The 8,701-nt window shown below is 43.4% G+C and overlaps 1 long non-coding RNA gene across 1 annotated transcript; it reads right to left on the bottom strand.

Annotated features, from left to right (window-relative positions):
- Positions 1-354: 354 nt before the first annotated feature.
- LOC106098080 (uncharacterized) lies at positions 355-2,236 on the bottom strand. Its single transcript, XR_001224172.3, has 3 exons — positions 1,696-2,236; positions 736-800; positions 355-656 (listed from the first exon to the last, which is right to left on the bottom strand). It is a non-coding gene; the product is annotated as an uncharacterized LOC106098080 (long non-coding RNA).
- Between the last annotated feature and the right edge of the window lie 6,465 nt (positions 2,237-8,701).

The raw sequence follows: 8,701 nt of genomic DNA, 5'->3' as shown, positions 1-8,701 counted from the left end.
CATTATTGTGTGCTTAGGAAACAAAAGGAAATGAAAAAAGTCACATGCCAAATTGACAGATTTAGCTGGAGACAGACTGAAAGGCTGAGCGGACAAGTTTCTAATTCAAGCCTGAAATCCCAGAGGTCACCAGGGTTGCAGGCTGCACCTGCAAACCACTGCACATGTTAATGATTTAAATGCACACAAATATTCTTTCTTCTTAAAAAATGGAATAAATGGAAATTTGACTGTAGAGATCTTTATATCTGAGCTTTATTCCCATTTAACTCTCACTTTAACAATAAAATTTGACATGATTTATATAGTTTATTTCTTCTGTCTTTGAAACAAACCAACTTCTGCTCAGTTTGTTTTGGAGTCTGTAACAGTCCAGGAGGAGCCAAGCAGAGGCTTTTGGGTGGAGCACAGACTTTCCACGCCTCGTTTTCATCAGCCTCACGACCAACCTGAATTCAAGGACCAGCTCCAGCTGCCAGTCTCTGCCAGACTGTCTGTCTCCACAGTGTGTGTGAACTCCTGTGGCTGAGGTGTGGAATACCCACTCAAATCACTTACCTGTCTCTGTCAAGCTGGTCCACCTCGCCTGGAGGCTCTCCCTGGTACACTCACCCCGCTTACTCACCAGCCTGCTCGCCCTCCGATGATCTCCTCTCCTGTGGAAAAACAAACCTCTCACTCAGAAAGTAACTCTCTGCGCTCCAAGTGAGCAACTATATTCACATTCACACTCACCAGCTGGACTTTGTTTGTTTGGACCCCCTGGAATAATCCCCGTCTCCTTTCTTCTACAGCAACTCCTTCCATGATCGGACAGATTAAATGCAGAGCGTAATTACCTTACAGGGGATTAATAAAGTATACAAAAAACAAACAAACAAACAAACAACTAACAGCACTTCAGAAAACCAAGCAAGTGTCACTGCAGCCACTGTCTATGCTTTTCATGCTGTATTCTTTTTAAACTTTTCCTACTTGTCAACCAATCAACATTCAGGATCTTGGGAGACTGCACTGGAGCATATCTGATGTAGGTGAAAATTCCTCTTCCCCCCCCTCTGTCCGATCGAAATAGTGTACGTGGATGGAGACATTTGCGGGACCATAAAACCAGAATAACACAGCGTGGCACGGTGGTGGTAGTGTGACAGTCTGGGGCTGCGTTGTGTTAGTTAAAGTCCGGACTCAAATCAGATAAACTGCCTTGGCACGACCTTAAAAAGGGTGTTCGTACTGAAAAACCCTCCAGTGTGGCTGAATTGAACCAATTTTGCAAAGAAAAAGTGTCCAAAAATTCTCCACAGTGATGCAAAAGAGTCAGAGCCCTCAGGCAGGGAGAAGGAGGAGGAAAATAACTAAAAATGGTACCGACAACGCCACCTGGGGGTGGGGTTACAGCCCAGGGCATATTACATTAAACAGTGCAAAGGTTTTACCAGTTAGAAAAGATGCACAGATGCTCATTACTGACAAAGGAAGAGGCGTGGCTAATCAATTAAAAATGTTATTAAACACAATAACTGAATATAATACAGAGCTGCACCAAAGACAACTTAAATCCCTCAGAACATTTAATGAAAACAACACGTTACCACACACTGCTTATAACAACAAGATTCAACACCAGCTATGTTGCTCCAGTTTAAATAGCAACTCAACAAAACTATTAATACGCTTAAAGACAGCGCTACTCACCAGTGACGTCACTGCAACTTAGCCCTTAGGGCTGGGCTGAAGGACAGCCCACCATGATCGTATATGTAAGATGATATATATGCATATATTTCACTTTGATTATAGATACTGAAGCAGGTTTTCCTCAGGTCGTTGTTGGGTTAGTCCTTAGTTGCACTGCAGCATGTGACAGTAATTCAAAGCTGTCATAGCTGTCATCAGAGGCTCGTGGTCAAAGCAGCCATTCATTTCCCCTGAATCCTTGAATCTCTCTCTTGCTAATTATGTTCCTCCATCTATTTCCTTATCATGTTTATTTCACCTTCCTCCGTCTCTTCCTCACTTCTCCACAGCTGGTGCAGCAGCAGCTTTTCAGCTCCACCTTTTGGCCACTTCTGCCACACTTAACTTTTTCTACACGGTCGCACTTAAGAGATCTGATTGGGCATCACAGTGTCAGCAATGAAAACGGGTGCGCAGAGTCCATCGGCCCAGAAGTGCGTCGGTCCATCGGGAAAATGCCCGTGATTCTAACCAACCTCTGATTCGAGAGCTAGGAGAGGGGTAAAGGTTCATGCTGCGTTCACAGGCATCATGCAGCAATGAAACATCTACAAAACATAACCCACCAGTTATTCCAGACACTTGATTGCAGTTCTTGCTGCCAGCGGTGGCACAACCAGTTATCAGGTTTAGGGCGTAGCTACCCTTTCAGACAAATATGGGCAAACATTCACATCACTATATAATATATATATTTCACCACAAAGACAAAACAGATATCTAAATATCTCCCACGTCTGCTCATCCACAGAATGAAGCGTGGTGAGTTAGAATAATTGGTGCAGGTTGTGAGCTGGGTGAATGTACTGAGAATCAGAGTAAGTGGCAGAGTTAGCGCCTCAGCGAGCACCCAACAACTTCAGCTTTATCTTCTCTTGCTGATAGGAGTGAGTGGGTCCAAGTCATGCAGATTGTGTGCATTAAAGCAGCCACTCCATAAAAATGCTGAACTGTATGTAACGCATGCACACACACAATCAAATGTAGTACAGCAAAGACATTTATTTTCAGAATCGGCACAACAGTGGACCGTTTATCTTGGAAAAATGTTACAACTTTGAATGAATTACACCCAAACTGTGCAGTTCTTCACTTGTTCCTGCGTACTCACAGCCACACTTTGAAAACTGCTCTGCTTAATAATATTTATGTCTTGTTTAGAAGCTTCCTAAAATTTAAGTGCTTATTTTGCTTTAAAAAAAACAGAGGCAGTGCATCCTAGTTTCTATGCTTTTTTCTTTTTCATATGCTAGACGGAAATGCCTCTTCAAACGTCTACTCTCATTGACGGTATAATGAACTCCAAAGCGAATTCTGTTTTCCAACACTGAGACTGTTTTCAGGGAAAGTAGAGCAAGCAAATTGTGTGGCTACTATAAAAACATACAGTACACAATATCTGATAATGTCGACAGTGGCTCAGAAGAAAAGTAGTGTTTTTCCCAAGAGCCTAATACCTGGGTGGTATGAATAGCAAAGAAAATATCGTATGAAAGATGATGAAAACATAAAACATGCAGTGTTTGGCCTCATCAGCGAGCTTCTACGACTACAGAGGTGAAACTCCCATCACTTTGAATATATTCTCTTTCCAAAATGTGTACTTGGACCAGCATCAATGCATACATAAGGCTTGGCAACAAGTTTAAAAAAAAAAAAATATATATGTATATATATATATATATATATATATGCTACCCTTTGTGTGATTCAGATTTCTGCTTCTTTGTACTTTTCCATTAGAGAGGAGAGGTGAAGTACTTTTTTTCTCTGCTGATGAAACAATGAATTCATGAAACTGAAAGACTAGCACTTGAGCTAGGAGAATGACAATCTTCAATTTAAGTGATCAATTTGGATAGCTGATGATTTCCTGTCGTCTGTTTCAGTGGTTGTTGTTTGACCTCCAGTTTGTGCTCAGTAGTGGCGTGCAATACTGCAATCTTTGGTGTGCATCCAAGTAAATACAGGTTCAGTATTGCCAACACCAATACTTTATAAAGGCAGCTGAGGGACGAGCAGTGTGTCGTGACTTATGAGATGGATCATCATCAATTTATAAATTTGAAAAATAGACTCAGCGATCACAGAAAGATTCAGATATTTTTTAAGTGCATGTTTGAGGTATGTTTTCACTCCCCCCAAAATACCCAGCACAACTCAGCGGGTTGCATACTGAATATGAAGGAAACAAGTATTGATCCCATCACACTGGTATCGATCCAGTACTGGTACTGATGTTGGTATCGATACTATCGGTGTTTGGATCTATCCGCCCACCTGTAGTGCGCAGTAATGTGCAATACGTTCTTGTCTACAAAATACTAAATGAAGTATTTTACCAGCAGAGAATATTTCTTTCCCAACCTGGTTCTGTCCACATTTTGAAATTAGGACATAAAGTTTTTAAAAATCTGTTTATATTTTTGTTACCGTATTTTTCGGACCATAAGGCGCATAAAGCAAAACAAAACAGTCAAACTTTCCTCAACTGATTCTTCTTGCTTCCTCCACTTCCGTACCATTGATTCATTAATGCTGTATTCTATCACAGCTGCTCTATTCACATGTTGTTGCAGTATATTAATGACTAACCTCATATTGTGGATGGATTATCTCAGTTGTTCTCCTGACTGAAGTTTGGTCCGTTTACAGCATCCTGCGTTGCATCCTCCATTGCATTTGTCCCTAACCATCGGGAACTCTTCCGCTGACGAGTGGAATAAAGTTAGCATTGATCTTCCAGCTTCACTGTGTTTATGTTATGCTAACATAGCTGTGTCATTAGCGATCACGTAGCACATCATTATATACCAGCTAGCCCAACTTCATCCATCCATCCATCCATCCATCCATCCATCCATCCATCCATTTTCTTCCGCTTATCCGGGGCCGGGTCGCGGGGGCAGCAGCCCAAGCAGAGAAGCCCAGACCTCCCTCTCCCCAGCCACCTCCTCCAGCTTGTCCGGGGGAACACCAAGGCGTTCCCAGGCTAGCCGAGAGATATAATCTCTCCAGCGTGTCCTGGGTCTACCCCGGGGCCTCCTCCCGGTGGGACATGCCTGGAACACCTCACCCAGGGGGCGTCCAGGATGCATCCTTCTCAGATGCCCGAGCCACCTCAACTGGCTCCTTTCAATGTGAAGGAGCAGCGGCTCTACTCTGAGCCCCTCCCGAATGGCCAAACTTCTCACCCTATCTCTAAGGGAGGTCAGCTGCCCTTCGACGGAAGCTCATTTCCGCCGCTTGTATCCGCGATCTCGTTCTTTCGGTCACTACCCACAGCTCGTGACCATAGGTGAGGGTAGGGACGTAGATCGACCGGTAAATTGAGAGCTTCGCTTTTACACTCAGCTCTCTCTTTACCACTCACTCACCCCTCCGTGAATTGCTATCTTATCGTGGTGGAGGGGTTCGTGTGTCCCAGGGATCCCAGGGTCTATGTTGTCTGGGGGCTTTTGCCCTCTGGTAGGGTCTCCCATGGCAAATTGGTCCTGGGTGAGGGACCAGACAAAGAGTGATTCAGAAGACCCCTATGACAAGACCATAGAGGGAACAGTTCACCCTGCCCGGGATAGGGTTACCAGGGCCCCGCCCTGGAACCAGGCCCGGGGAGGGTGCCCGAGGGCGAGCGTCTGGTGACCGGGCCTTAGTCCATGGGGCCCAGCCAGGCACGGCCCAAAAAAGGGACATGGGCCTATCTTCCTGCAGGCCCACCACCCGCAGGAGGCACCGTAGGGGTCGGGTGCATTGTGAGCCAGGCGGCGGTCAGGAGCGGAGGACCTGATCAATCCCCGGCTACCAAGACTAGCCCAACTTCAGTAACCCTACAAACGTCACTGCTGTTTAGTTTTCTGAATTTTGAATTTTGTCCAAAATCTCTCAGTCAGAACATGCTATAGCTATATCATGTTTAGGTGGAAGCTAGCGAGCTAACTTCCTGCTAACTTCTAACTCCGTTAAATTTAATAAATTCTGTTTTCATGGATGTTAAACTTAATTGTTACACCTGGTAAAGCAGCAACGCTGATCATTTTATTAAAGATGAAAGAATTTAGACAGTTTGTAACTCTCAGTGATGCTCTGTGTTCGTTTGACTTTGGGACCTGAAGCTGACGGACTTTAGGACCCAGATTACTCCGCGAGGCTCCTGACTACGGTATCCGTAATGGTCCGACAATCCATCAAGTGGTGCAACAGATTTTTGAGCGCCGTGTGCCACATAAAATCAGTTCGAGGTCAGTAAGTACAACCAGAATTCATACATAAAGCACACTGTCGAGTTTTGAGAAAATTAAAGGATTTTAAGTGCACCTTATAGTGCAGAAAATACGGTACTTATTTAATATACATTGAGACAGCTTGTGGACGTTTGCCAGCACCTTCTATTTATTAAATGGTTCTCACAGTGTGACAGTGAAAGTAGCAGTGGTCACATGCTGAAACTAACAAGCACACGAGTGAAACAAAAAGCCTTTTTTCACCAGATGTTTGTTTTATATCGTCCCTCCACTATAGCCGACAGCCTAATGGTTCGATTCAATTATATTTTTAAATCTCTTAGTGCGTGACTACCAATAGTGTAAGTGGCGGGGCATCTCCCGGCACCATGCAGCTAAATGCTCTGCCTTCTAAAGTCCTATTCATGTTTTCCGACTATCACTCTGTCAGTGCTTTCAGAACACATTCAGGCACTCGAGCCAAGACGCCATAGTGTGCTGTGCAGCCGAACATTTCATTGTTTGTAGCAGCAGGCAGAGATAACAAGCCCAAACGCTGACCATCGTCAACATCAACTACTAGAGTGTGGCTGTAAAGCAAAAAGCATGAATGCGATGAAAAAGCTACTCGGCTGGCTCTGACAAGGCTGACGAAAATTTATCTTAAACTATCACTGATGACTGCAGCTCTTCAGTTAAATCTGCACAACACCTTTAAATACCTCGACAAAAGGAGTTCTGCAAGATTTAAGACTACTACTACTACTAATAATAATAATAGTCTTTTAATAAGCATTTTAGCTGCAGAATCACTGTTAAAGTTAACAAACTGAAAGCAGTGCTTTACCTAAATCCTAATGTCCTCTGGGAGCTCATCCCTCTTTCACATGTGGTAAAGAAAGAGAGCGCCGCAGACGGGAGCTTCTGTACATTCAAGTCCCGTATATGGAAATCAAAGCTTAAACTAAGTCCACTGTAATCCCTCTGCCTTGATTGATAGCAGGCTTGTGGACTTATTATGCTAAAGCTCACTGTTTATACAACAACAGATGAGAATGACTGCCTTGTCAAATAATTACCAGCAACAGTCTTGAGACGTGTGTGTGTGTGTGTGTGTGTGTGTGTATGTGTGCTACGCACAATGTCAACAACACCCATTATTGACAGTATGCAGGCTCATTAAACATTTTGAGGTAGCCCTTCGCTTGTCAGGTTCAATTTTCATCATTCTAATGGTGCTCTAATTTGTCCAGCGAATCCTGTGGCGTTCCCGTAAAAAGAAAGCTTAACTGATTTATGTTGTAGCTGTTTACCGTGGGGAGCGGGAAATTATTCTCTACTGATTTTAATCTCAAAGTATGTTTTTTTTAAAAGAGGGCTTTTAAAAAATGCAAAGGGTGATATTGTATTATTAACAAGTTTGTGACTCGAGGGTCGGGGAAAGGAAAATATAAAGAAGGGTTGATACACTGCGTCCGCTGTGTACGCGCACACAGCTTAAAGGCACTCCGGAATGAGGTTCTCACCTGCAAAGTCCCCCCTGAATTTGATAGGAAAATAGACCAGGCATCAAGCTTATGGAGCGTGACAGCAGAGTCATGATCTTACACTTATTTATAGTTCTGATTTGGATGGACTGAAGCAGCCGGAGGCAGGAGAAGAAAATCCAAACATGAAATGTAATGAATATCATATTTGCTGTGCGACAGTCAGATAACAGCAAAGAAGTTAATCAGAACATAACAGTGATCAAAGTTTTTTCTTCAGTCTGAGTGAAGAAACTGTGTTGGTTGTGTTATTGTTAAGCTCTCCTCATTACTTGAATGATTATGTTTTATCCCTGTATTATAACCTTTGCCTGCTGCTGCAGAGGATTTACAGCAATATTGGATTTTTTCATATTAAACTCCTTGTTGCACAGTGAGAAGCACCAATTAGAATTTAGCAAACAGCTCGTTAGGTTTGTGGCTTCGAAGCCGTTCAGTAATAACTGAAGTCTCCTCACTGATTTTTCAAACAGCCCAAAAAAAGTTTCAGTAAGTTAGTGAAGCTATAAATGTTAAGCAGTGGGAGCTTCTCTGATGGCACCTGTAGATACCTCCCACCAAGCGTAGCCTCTGAAAATCAATAACCTGAACCTTGTGTCAGATTCAACATGACAGATGACTTCACACACTGAATGTGTGCCCAGTGCTGCAGGGTATATATTCTGCATGTGATATGTCACTCCTAGACGCTGAAAGGTGTGCCGTTTCATAAATAATAAATATGCATCGTTCTTCTTTAGCCTTCCGAGTAATGACTGAATCGCTGAGAATAATCACTCAGGTTTGGAAAATGCCTTTGTTTCCCTCCTTCCACATTCTTCTGCTGCCGTGAGCCTCCAGGGGCTCACCGGCTCGATGAAATCACAGAGCCTTCTGCTGAGGCAGGTTGAAAGGTTTTCTCTTTGCATCAATTTGAACATGACTCTCTAACTTCTCCAGTAGTTCATTAATAATATTTCTCAGTTGCAGCCCCCAAAGAGCACTCTAGAAGCTTCTGATGTGAGCCAAACCCTTCTGCAGTCGCTCGGTGGCACATTAGCACAGGAAGAGAATCAGTGTTGGGACTAACGCGTTATTAAGTAACGCGTTACAGTAACTACGTTATTATTGTGGTAACGAGCACGGTAACTAGTTATTATGCCAAAACCAGGAACGCGTTACTCGTTACTGGGATTTAGATAGGCTCGTTACTCGTTA

Source organism: Oreochromis niloticus, linkage group LG16 (assembly GCF_001858045.2).
Source record: "Oreochromis niloticus isolate F11D_XX linkage group LG16, O_niloticus_UMD_NMBU, whole genome shotgun sequence".
NCBI classification, from domain to species: domain Eukaryota; kingdom Metazoa; phylum Chordata; class Actinopteri; order Cichliformes; family Cichlidae; genus Oreochromis; species Oreochromis niloticus.
The sequence above is the reverse complement of the archived record's forward strand: the minus strand, read 5'-3'. Positions and strand labels throughout refer to the sequence as shown.